The sequence below is a fragment of the Neovison vison genome, chromosome 5 (assembly GCF_020171115.1).
Source record: "Neovison vison isolate M4711 chromosome 5, ASM_NN_V1, whole genome shotgun sequence".
Taxonomy (NCBI): Eukaryota; Metazoa; Chordata; class Mammalia; order Carnivora; family Mustelidae; genus Neogale; species Neogale vison.
The window spans coordinates 29,199,686-29,211,615 of NC_058095.1; the positions used below are offsets into that span (position 1 = coordinate 29,199,686).

Genomic DNA, 11,930 nt, shown 5'->3' on the forward strand with positions numbered 1-11,930 from the left:
ATTATAAAATTTTATAAATTTTATAGATAGAAAAGGAATGTAGCACACCATTTACAAATAACAGTGCAGTACTGTAAATTCCAAATGGGCAGTTGGTTATCATGATGATTCTCAGGATGCTTGACCTTTGTTGAACTCCTGTGTCCGTAGCCAAACTATGGTTGCAATTCAACCATGATTTGACCAAATCAGACTATGAATAAATACTTGATTACTATCCCATTCAGCAAAGAAGGTGCTCGTGTCACAAAATAAGTGAGTATAATTCCAATGTGAGTATGGGTTGATATTCTCCTTTCTGTTGAGGAGTAAGGCTGAAGAGAAACAACAAAGATGTCTATTGGACCTTCATTTGTTCACTAATGACATAGTGACTCCTTTGCTGAATCAGGTAGTGGTTTTTGAGCTCTGGGAGAACATTTCCTGAATTTTCTGTGCCAGTCACAAAGTAATAATTATAGATACAATGTGCATTTAAGTCGAATCTCCATTATTGATGTTTCTCTGTCATTTTCTTTAAATCTATGCAATCAACAATTTTCGTGATGTAAATACTCTCACCATGGCTGATTTCAATCTTCCATCTTTAAGTCACGGAATGTGGATTTGGAAAGAGATGTAAAATAGCATGACATTATCTGTAGTATTTCTGCCACACAGACTAGGTGTAAATAATCTCAAGAGCATAGATGATAATAAAATGTACTCAAATAATTGGAAAGTGAGGTGTTCTGAGTACTTATTACCTTTGTTTTTACCATAATTGATTTCATTATAAGGATATATGATATACTTATGTATACCTATACTTATCCAGCACTCCACCACCAAAGATAGTATCAAACCACAATCCTGGCTCAAACCATATTTGGTAAAGAAAACTAGATTGCTGTCTCTGAATGTTAATATCTGATGAATTTTTAAGGCCAGTTCCTCTTCCCTAAGTGTTATCATTTGCCACGTGGGTAAGGAAATAATTCAGGGCTGTTGCGGAGGTTGTAGGCTAGTGCTTCTCAAAGTGTGGTCCCCAGCATCAGGATAACCCCAGACATTTTAAGAATGCAAATTTTGGGGTCCACTGCCAACCTATTGAATCAGAACCTGTGGGGACAGGGCCCTGACATCTCTCTCCCATGTTCCTAATGCGTATTCAAGGTGTTTCTGACAAGTGCTCAAGGTCCATCTTTTCTAGGGACTAATAGTTTGAATAACATTGCTTTTTTGGGTGTCCCACATTGTTCTCACCCCTCCCTGTGGGTGATGGAGTATCAGCCCCCCTAAAAAAACCCACTCAGATGGTCTCCCTTCCCTCTTACTCCCCCAAAGGAGGAAAAAAACCATCATTAATGACAGAGGGCAGCTGCAGAAGTCACTCCCAGAACCAGCTTCACACGCAGGAAGGGACCCTGCATCTCCTCTTCATGATTTCAGGTACTCTACATGTTCAGAGAAACTTCTCTAGTAATGAAGTATAGAAATGATCCCTGAAAGTATAGTCTTTAGAATGTCAGCTTTTAAGTTCAGAACCCTTGTTAGGGCTTTCAGGTGTGCTCAATGTACAGTAGTTAGGAAAAGTATTCTTGTTGATTGGTCTCTGTGCAAGGCTTCACCTCCAACCAATAAGCTTTGCAAAATGGTGCTGTGGGACAGGTGCTTCTCTAGCATCTGTGGCATAGGGCTCAGGGCTAACATGATTTCGGGGAGATCAGTGCTGTCCTGCACTGTGAACATAGCAGGGTGGTTTAAATTGGTTTTAGTCTATTTTAACTATACTGGAATTAAAATAAAAAAATAAAATACATGGATTTTAGTCAGGAGAGGAGCTTCTTGCCTTGACTGGAAACTCAGTGTAGATGTTGCATTTGTTCTGTCCTATGACCGTGACTCTGATATAAAGTTAAACATTTTTTTCTCTTGTAAATTAGCTAAAGAGACTGAAACCCTGGCTCAGATGGGCTTGAACAGTAAGTAATTTTATTACTTTTCATAAATGAAGTCCATGGGCTCTGGGGTTGGTTGGTTGGTTTACTCAGCATCAACATCAAGGACTTAGTTTCTTTTCATCTTTTTGCTATGCTAACCTCCATACTAGTTCATCCTTAGGTTGTTAGCAAAATGGCTGCAGTGGCTCCTGCCATCACAACCACAGAGTATAAAGTCCAGAGCAGGGGTTCTTTTCTGAGCTCCATGGATATGCTCAGGGATCCATGAACCTGAATGGGAAAAAGAATCACATCACCAAACTCTAATTAATATTTGTTATTTCCTTCAATTATGAATGTAGGTAACAAACTATAGTAGTAGAAGGGCAGTGTGGGTTTCCCCCAATAGAAATCATATGTATTTTCAAGTAGCATTATAATTGTGAATATATCATGAAAATACTTTATGCTTAATTTGAAACTGTAGTAGTTATTAGACCTGCCACTAGAACTTGATATTGAATATGTTAATAAAGTATTGCATATATTATTATATCATAAATTTGTTGTTTTCGTATTTTAATAGTTATGTTATAGTATAATTGTTTGCATGTAGCTTATTTGATGTATTTAAAAATATCATTCTAAGAAGGGGTCCATAGAATTCACCGGACTGCCAAACGGACCCTGACACCAAATATACACCGATGTGGAAGAAGGAGCAAGGACATCTCACACCTCTTGTTGCTTTCAAGAAACATCATATCTCATTGGCCAGAACTGGGTCACATGCCATTCTTGAGCCAATTCTTGTGAAAGGAAGTGCACTTGCCATTGGACCAATCAGATGTAGTCAGCTTTACCTGAGACTTGGAGCTTCTTGGGAGAGAATGAGTCCCAGAACACAGTCGGGGCCCTGTTAGGGAAGAGGAAAGGAAAGACGAATGCTGTTTGTCAGGAGTTGCTTGGAGATCTGCCTCATTTTGTGCCGCATACCAGACGGATAAGAAACAACAACAGCAAAACAACATGATTTTATGCTAACCCTTGGCAAGAGTAAGGAAGGGAAGATGGACTTTTTACCTCTCCAGCAAGTTTTCCAGAGGAAGATATGCATGAGTTGAATCTTGGAGAATGGAATGGACTTTAGCCAGGAGAAAGATGGAAACTTGGTCCAGAATGTGAAAACAGTACGTGCAAAGGCTAGAGGCATGGTAAGGCATGGTGTGTTCTGAGAACTGCAATAGTTTAATATTTGATAAGAGAAAGGATACGAGAAGGGAAGTTGAAGAGGGGGCCTGGATGCTAACGTGAAGGGTATTATATACCAAGATCAGGGTTTGAATTTTGTCCTGGTGAACACAGGTAGTTTCTGAGGTGTTTTTTGTTTTGTTTCATTTTGTTTTTAATTTTATTTATTTATTTGAGAAAGAGAGCACAAGCCCGGGCGTGGGGGATAGAGACAGAGGGAGGAGCAAGCTCCCTGATGAGCGGGGACCTGATGCAGGGCTAGATCCCAGGACCCTGGGATCATGACCTGAGCGAAAGGCAGGTGCTTAACTGACTGAGCCACTCAGGCGCCCTGAGTTTCTGGGGAGTTTTGTTTTTGTTTTTGTTTTTGTTTTAAAGATTTTATTTATTTGACATAGAGAGAGTAGGCAGAGAGGCAGGCAGAGAGAGAGGAGGAAGCAGGCTTCCTGCTGAGCAGAGAGCCCAATGTGGGGCTTGATCCCAGGACCCTGGGACCATGACTTGAGCTGAAGGCAGAGGCTTTAACCCACTGAGCCACCCAGGTGCCCCTCTGGGGAGTCTTAAGCAGAGCAGTGATATGATCTATTTTGTTTTTGATAAAAGATCATCCTGGCTCTAGTGTGGAGAATAGAGAGAAAGGAGCAAGCCTGGAGGCAGGGAGACTGGGTAGGAGCCTCTTGTTAAACCAGGGGAAGTGATGGTGGTTTTAACAAAGGTGGTAGTGGTAGGCTGGAGAAGAAGAGGAGTCCTGACGGGCCTTAGAACTTAAGAGACTGGGTGGATCTGGCACAGGGATAATGGTGAGGGAAATAGGTAAGTCCCAGATGACCGCCATGTAAATGGCTTGAGCCAGTGGCGGATGGTGGAGCTGTTCCGTGAATAGGAAGCATGAAAAAATGCATTTGGAGGTGAGGAGAGGTCAGAGTAGACAATATCACTGGTTCAGAATTGGACAGATTGTGATATAACTTTGTCTCCTTTTAGTCTTGGCATTCCCATTTCTTGTATTTTCCCTGAAAGCTCAGAACCCCCACAACTTTTCCACAAGAACCATGAGGCTGGGTCTGAGGGCTGCAGGATCTCTGTGGAAATAAGATGTGGTGGAGGAGGGATGACACCCCGTGATATAATCTTTGGTCCACTGCTCCAGAGATGCACTGAAACAATAAAACCACTAATTCTGTCTCCTAGTATACCAGGAAATGGAAGCTTTGCAGGAAAAGCAAGTTGTATTATAATTACAGGTTTTTAAATAAGTATCTCGGGTGATATTTAACACAAAACAATGAAGTGTTGAAGACCTTATTGTTTTTTCTTTGTCCTGTTCATAGAGTGAAATCAGACTCAGCAGAATTCAGGGACTTTTAAATAGATTTGGAAAGTGACTCTGAGCCAAGGTGCCTGCCACTTTGCAGAGTAAATTATCAAGGCAATAAGAGGCTAGAACTTCAGCCTGGGGAAATGGTTAATTGCTTTGCCCTCTAGTTGTTGTTTCAGTCCTACACTTGCTGTAGACTGTAGCAATCCAAGAGAGGGGCTATAAATTTCATGGTGGGGGGGATCCATGGGTGGGGGCATGGAGGCAGGAAAGGCAAGCAGTTCATTGATGCCGAAGTTAATTACCAATCATGGGAAACATGGACCTTTTAAAGGCAGTTCTGTCTAACAGAACTCTTCCCTTTTGGCTTCGTCCTGTGTTCTTGACTTACCCCCCTGCTCACGCAGACTCATATGGACCCATGAATATTGTTTTAGATACCAGCAGGTGCACAGGGTCCTTAGTCATGGACATTATTAATCCCGGTCCTTAAAAAAGAGGATGCTTGGAGAAGCACATTTCATGAGGATGTAGATGGCTCCCCTGATTTCACACACCACACATCCCCAGCCCACCCCCTCCTGGGACTTTTATGGTCCTTACTGTTTCTCGACCTATGTCCTGGGCTTGGAGCTGGACAGAATGTACCGGGGATGCTGCCCCCGTCCTTACGGGCTGCTGGGCAAAGGCTGGTAGCAGTCGCATGACTTTGGCTGTCGGGGGCGGAGGCGGCTGCTGCGGGTGTCACCTGGTGGGTGGGGTGCTGGAGAGACAGGTGGGTTCTTTCACACACTGGAAGTTTGTGAAGGCGTTTGGAGCTTGGGAGCTGTTTGTGTCTTCGTCCTGCAAGCTGTCGGATGCCTCTGCTCAAACACAGGCCGGTTCCCCAGCACCCCGCTCTGCTCAAGGGCTGCCTCGGTGGGGTGGGGTGGGTGTGGGGGGGTCCCCTCCCAAGCAGCCAGGCTTGTCACCCAAGCTTGCTCTCCGGCGTGTCCTCTCTGGTGGGGAGCAGGCACACGCACTTGGCACCAGGAAGCGGGGGGAGGCAGAAGGCCCCTGAAGGCGGGGGATCGAGTCAAGGGAGGTCAGCTGTGGGCTGGGCCAGCAGCTAGCTCCAGGGTCTGGGGGTCAGAGAGGCAGCCTGAGGGCCCCGCAGGGAGCGGGAATGTGAGCTCTGCTCCACGGGCCCTGGCCACGTGCTGCTGGCCTTACTGGCACCGCCAGCCGAGTGGGTGGCTCCAGCTGGCAGGCTAGTGATCTGCAGATGAACCTGGTCTGAGTCAGGCGAGGGTGGAGATGCCAGAACAGCATTTCCCAAAGTCTGTTCCGCTGAACACTGATTCCATGGCACCTAAAAAGGATGAAAGGGTTCTGGGATTACATAAATTGAAGAAGCACTGAGTTAAATAAAGAGAGGCAGATCTCTTTACTGAAAAACTTCTCAAACTTAAAATTTGCTAAGGAGTGTAGTAAACCCTTAGGCAGGAACGGGAGTATGTACTAGCTCTCAAACCTGTTTAACTACGGAAACTTTTTTTGGCATAGCATCTCCTGGGGTAATGGTTCCCTAGGGCAGAATTTAGGAAACGCAGCTTATGTTTTCCTCACATACTGAATCTAGGTGACTGTGCTGGGATGCTCAGATCCTGGTACTGGGATGGTGGATTTTGAATCCAGCTATTGGTGGGGCTACTCTAGGTCTTTAACTTTGGTGTTTCTTATCTTGCTTTCTTTTCCATAAATTATTTAATTCTTGGGGCGCCTGGGTGACTCAGTCGTTAAGTGTCCCCCTTTAGGTTAGGTCATGATCCAAGGGTCCTGGGATCGAGCCCCGCATTGGGGTCCCTGCTCAGCGGGAAGCCTGCTTCTCCCTCTCCCACTCCCCCTGCTTGCGTTCCCTCTCTTGCTATGTCTCTGTCAAATAAATAAATAAAATCTTAAAAAAAAAACCCTTAAATCATTTAATTCTTTACTTAAAACATGATGAAAATTTAAAATGTTAACAATAATAGGAATGATTATATATTAATACCCACCTAGGTATCCGTTATAAGATTTCAGTGACTTAAGTTATTTTTTTCCCATTCTTTTTTTTTTTTTTTTTTAGAATTTTATTTACCTGCTTGAGACAGACAGTGAGTGAGCTAGAGAGAGCATGATCCAGGGGAGGGACAGATCAGACTCCCCACCCAGCAGGGAGCCTGACCCAGTGCTTTGTCCCAGGTTCCCAGGATCATGACCTGAGCCGAGGGCAGACACCCAACCGACTGAGCCACCCAGGTTTCCCTTTCCCTATTCATTTTTAATTTTGCTGTTTCTTGCAATGCTAGCCAATGACTATGTCACAGGTGTAGGAACTCAGACCTCTTGATATTGAAACAAGACTGAGAATCTTAAGCTGCTTTGCTCGGAATCTCATAAGCGACTTAAGGCAGTGAAGCCGGAGAAGTGGCAAAGAGGGGCCTGTGTGTAGTAGGGCTGGGTGCCCGAGGTAAAGAACCTCTGCCTTGAATCATGGAGGGGACAGGACTGCTGTGAAGACGCATCTGCAGGGAGGATAAGGCGTTAAGGGAGCAACACGTTGTGCTAAGACCAAAGTGGGTTCTGGAGTTGGAGAGACCTCATGCAAACCCTGGCTCAGCTGTTTGTTCATTGGATGTGAAATCTAAGCAAGTTTCTTAACCGCGCTGAGCCTCAGTTTCCACAGCAGTAAAATGGGGTTGATGACACTACCTGCCTTGCAGAGTATTTGTGAGGAATAAATGAGACAATACCTCTCGATCACTTAGCACATGACCTGCTGCAAATCAGGAGCTCAGCGAGGATCTTTTTAAAAAGTTCTGATACAGGAGGAAATACAGGTCAGCTGAGAGAAGGGACCAGGAATGAAGTGCTCTGCTATACCCCCGAGGCAGGGGGACAGGGGTGGTGTGAATGAGAGGATGCATGGAATTACCTTGCTGCCGTCAGGATGGCTAAGCTGAAAGAGGCCCGATACAGAATCAGGGTTCTGCTTCTGCATCTTGGGCCATCCTGGCATCAACTTGGCTCTGCTATTACCAGTCAGGGTACCCATGGGGAAAAACCACAAACACACGCAGAAAACTTTAACCTGTGCCATTTATAGAGTCTAGAATCCCTTGATGTGCCCGAGTGGTCCTGCACCTGGATGGAATGGGGGTCTGGGAACCTGGGGGTGGGATCTCTGACCCAGAAGCCCCCCATTAACCCATCAAAGGGAAAGAAAAGGTCACTGGCATTTTGGGATGCCTGGAACCTAGTGAACTGAGTGCTTAGGTCACCAATTCGCCCTCGGGCTGCGGAGTCCCCTCTAGGGAAGTGATTCATGTCCTAATGGAAAGGAGGAGGGGAGGAGGCAAAATAATGAGCCTCTGTTTCTCCAGCTCCCTGGGTGGGGCACTGCCTCTGGGCCAGGCACGGGCGGCTGGAGGAAATGATCTGAGGGTTCAAGGCGAGGCCTGAATGTGGTGAAACAGTCTGTACCACATGAAGGGAACCAAGGGTACAGCTGGGTTGTGAGCTATTAAGGCCACACCTGGCCAGTTTCAAAGAGCATCCTCCTTCATGTGGAAAGGCCTCCTGGCCAGTCCCTTCCTGGTTCTCTGGAAGGGGTGACAGGGGAGGTGAGGGGGCAGGTGGGGCTGAGCCAGGTGCTTGTGATCTTTGCCAGTGTTTATGGCTCTAGGTCCGTATTTGGATGGCAGAGATGGGGTTATCCCCTGGGCTTGTAATGGTCCCATAGGCTTCAGAGGCAAGAGGATTCTCTTTCCAGGAAAGAGGAAAAGAGCTTTAGACACAGGCTTGGCAGGGCTTGAAATCCACTCCAGGTCACAGTAACTGGGTGACTTTGGGAAGATTACTTAACCTCTCTGAGCCACACTTTCTTCATCTGTAAAATAACGATAATATGTACCTTGTAGCATTATCATGAGAATCAAATGAGAGGATATGTGTACATTATACAGTGCTTGGGCATGGTAGATGCCCATGGTCCTTAGTCTGGGGGCGTTTCCTCTGCATGTTTGCCTTCTCCTTCTTTCCTGGAAAAATATGATTGTCTGGGGTGGATAAAAAGTGAGCAAGGGAAAGGCAGTGAAGCCGCAGGGCCCGCAGCCTTCCTTAAATGCCTGTGGCGATGAGAAAGTTATTTCTGATTCCAGCTGTGCTTGGAGAGGACGAGTTCGCACAGAGAAGTCCGCTTGCCCTGCTTGTCTGTGGTGGCAATCGCCATGGCGTTAGTGTTGCCCTGGGAACCGACACCGGAGAGGGCACACACAGCCAGGATGGGGTTGAAGTGCGCCTGAAGGAGCAGCCAGGACCCCAGGCAGGGAGCCGAACCTCCGAGAGAGAGCTGAGACCAGAGGAGGTAGCCCCGAGGCCCCAGCCAGAGAGAGAGGACAGGATGGCAACTGTTGCCTGGCAGGAAAGCCAGCCTATCTCTGTGAGACCAGCCATGGTGGGGTCCTAGGTTCAGCTCAGAGCCATTCTCTGCCTTCTCTTCCCCTTTCTAGGAAAAGCAAATCAGGTGGGTTGTCTCATGGGCTGTTCAATTTGCCAGGAAAAAGCCAGAGGGAGAAGGCAAGCAGAGTGCATTCACTCACTCATTCATTCATTCAGCTGTTATGTACTGAGCACCTCTTTCCACCAAAAGTATTTTAAACCATAGGCTACTTATGCAGACCAGTGTGACCGTATTCAAGTCACTTAACTGCTGTGGACATCCCGTTTCTACCTCTGTGTAATGGGCAAGAAGTCACTTTCTTCGTCTATGGCAGGCACCGAATGGATATTGTTTCTCTTTCTTCCCCACCTTGTCCTCCTTTCCAAACGTCTGCTAAGGGAGGATCTGCGACTGCCGGCACTCACGTGCATGTGGTTTCGTATAAATGTGGGGTGTTTTTATAGCTCGGGAGGTGGAAAAGCTGCGGGAGGCGCACTTTTATCTTTCCTCGCTCTGCTCCCTGGGAATCTTTCAGTTATCTGTTGCTTTGAAATGAATCATCTCCAGAAGCAGTGGCTTAAAACAACAATGATTATTTTATTATTAGCTCTTGTGGTGCTATAGGTTAACTGGCCTTGGCCATGTGCTCTTGTCCAGGAACACTTGGACAGTTACAGTCAGATGGGAGCTGGAGTCCCATCAAAGGCTTCCTTGCTCACATGATGCTGGCCATCTGCTAGGATCTCAGCAGGAGCCTCTCCCTGTGGTCTGGGCTTCCTCGCAGCATGGCGGCTGGGCTCCAAGAATGAGAGTTCCAAGAGAACTAAGTAGAAACCAAGCCGTGACTTCTAGTCACAAGTCTGTCTAGACCTGCATGGAGGAAACTTCGACCTCGTCTCTGGATGGGAGAATCATTGGTGTCACTGCGTAAGGACGCAGGGGATGGGAGACCTTGTTGCAGCCATCTTGGAAAATCCCATCTGCCTCGATACCGCACCAGGAAGAATTTTCAGAAAGAAGGTTCTGGTTGGACTGCCAGGTGGGAAGTTGTTAGTGTACACAGAAGCATGAGTCCCTTGAAAAGAGGCTTTGGGTATGAGGTGGGAGAGAGGGGGTTCTGTCTCGGCCAAGGTTGAAACTCTGGAACTCCAAAATTGGATTAGATTCTCATAGGGGAAAATGGGGCAGAAAAATGGAGAGAAAGGGAAAAATCCCAGAGTTTGGCATCATGGGGATTTTTTGGGGCTTCAGAAATAGCATTTAGTCTTTGTCTGGTGATGTTCTGGTCTTCTTCCAGGAGACCTACTTAAGCTACTTGAGCAGGGCCCTGGGAGCTTAGGGGATGGGGAACTACACTTGGGTCGGAGGTCAGTGGGCTCCCTGGTGCCAGGAGAGCGTGGCTTCAGCCTTCTCCTGGCATCCCCGTTCCAGCCCCAAAGTAGATGACTGTCCCTAAACCTCAGGAGGTGAAAGGCTGGTCTGTCTGCCACGAGCCTACTCCCAGCAGAAATCGAAATCACCATATACATGGCCACCATTCCCCCTATTCTTAAAAACGTAATAAATAGGAGAATGAGTTTGGAATCAGTCTTAAAATAATAATCCTCCAGGCAGAAGCAGGATGAAATCTATGGAAATATACATGATCACTCACCATGAAAAATAAAAGAGGGAGCTCTCCCTGCTCCACCTCCCTGTGAATGAAGCAGAGATTAATCTATTGAAATCAAATGTATAAATTATACATGGATGGGAACTGGCTCGGGCGTTAGGTGTCTGATAGGGTGCTGATGGAGATGAAAATGAGGCCTGAAAGATCATTTCTGCTTTTGAATCAGCTCCAGTGTTGCTGAGGCTCCCGGACCCGCTTGGCAGAAACACCCTGACTTATCAAATTAGAAAACGCCCCATCCCCGCACCTCGGGAACATGCACCTTCAAAGTAATTGCTAATGTTTTGGATGATATTTCTGTGCATCACCAGGAATAATAAAAAGGCAATGAAAGTTGGAAGGCCCATATTTTTGCTACCTGATAGCTGATGTAAATCACACTCACCTCTTCAAAGGGATAGACAGAAAGTTTTATGGGGTAGCTGTTGGTTGCCAAGAGAAGAAAGGTGGGCCCAGACGAGCGTCACCCGCGGTCCAGCCACAGCTGTGTGACCCTCAGCCTGCTGTGTGGCCACTCCGGGCCTTGCTGCTCCTCTACCCATCTATCCACTCGTAAACTCACCTATCCGTTCAGTCAACTGTGTGAACAACTGTCACGTGCCAGACTCGGCGATACCCACATTATCTGGCACTCAGTAAATGTAATAGACACAACGATGACTATGGCAAGTCCCGGTCTTCCAGAAGTTCACGGTTAGAGAAACAGAAACAGATAACCAGCAACACCACCCAGTTAGAGTTAAACCAAGGGACTTTGGTCAGAGGGTTTGGAGAGGAACAGGTTTATAAAGGAGTAGAGGTTGTTTTGCTTGCCAAAGAGGATTACTCCCTAGTGGTGATCATCTGGCCAGAGCTTCCCAGTGTGCCCTCAGAGAGTCTTTAAGATGACCTCGGCTGACAGAGTCTTTGAGGAAGGGAGCTGAGATTGAGCGGGTGCTTTTAGGTGGGACGGCACAGAGCCTGGCCATGTATATTGTAGGTGGCTTAGGGAGATGGCGAGGGTTGATGTAGCTCCTTGAGGTCAGGGACCCTCTCTCATCTCCAGGGACTTCTATAAGGGCCCGGCTCAAAGAAGGCATGGTTTATCTCTCTCGAATGAATAAACAAATGATCCATACCCAGCATGATTTCAGGATAGAACAGGTCTTGCCCCGTTTGTACAAGCAAGGTATACCCTCACAGGAAACAACCCGGCCCAGGGAAAGATGTGGGCCGTCCCTGCCTGTGATGTTGTTCTTTGTACCCTTTTGAACTGACGGCTCACTCCCTTTTTAAAACCACGTCAGGATAAACAGGGTAGAATAA

General features: G+C 46.6%; 1 non-coding gene across 1 annotated transcript; it reads right to left on the reverse strand.

The window, feature by feature from the left end:
- Positions 1-1,286: 1,286 nt before the first annotated feature.
- On the reverse strand, positions 1,287-1,500 carry LOC122907952. The gene has a single exon (XR_006384806.1). It is a non-coding gene; the product is annotated as a small nucleolar RNA U3 (small nucleolar RNA).
- Positions 1,501-11,930: the final 10,430 nt, after the last annotated feature.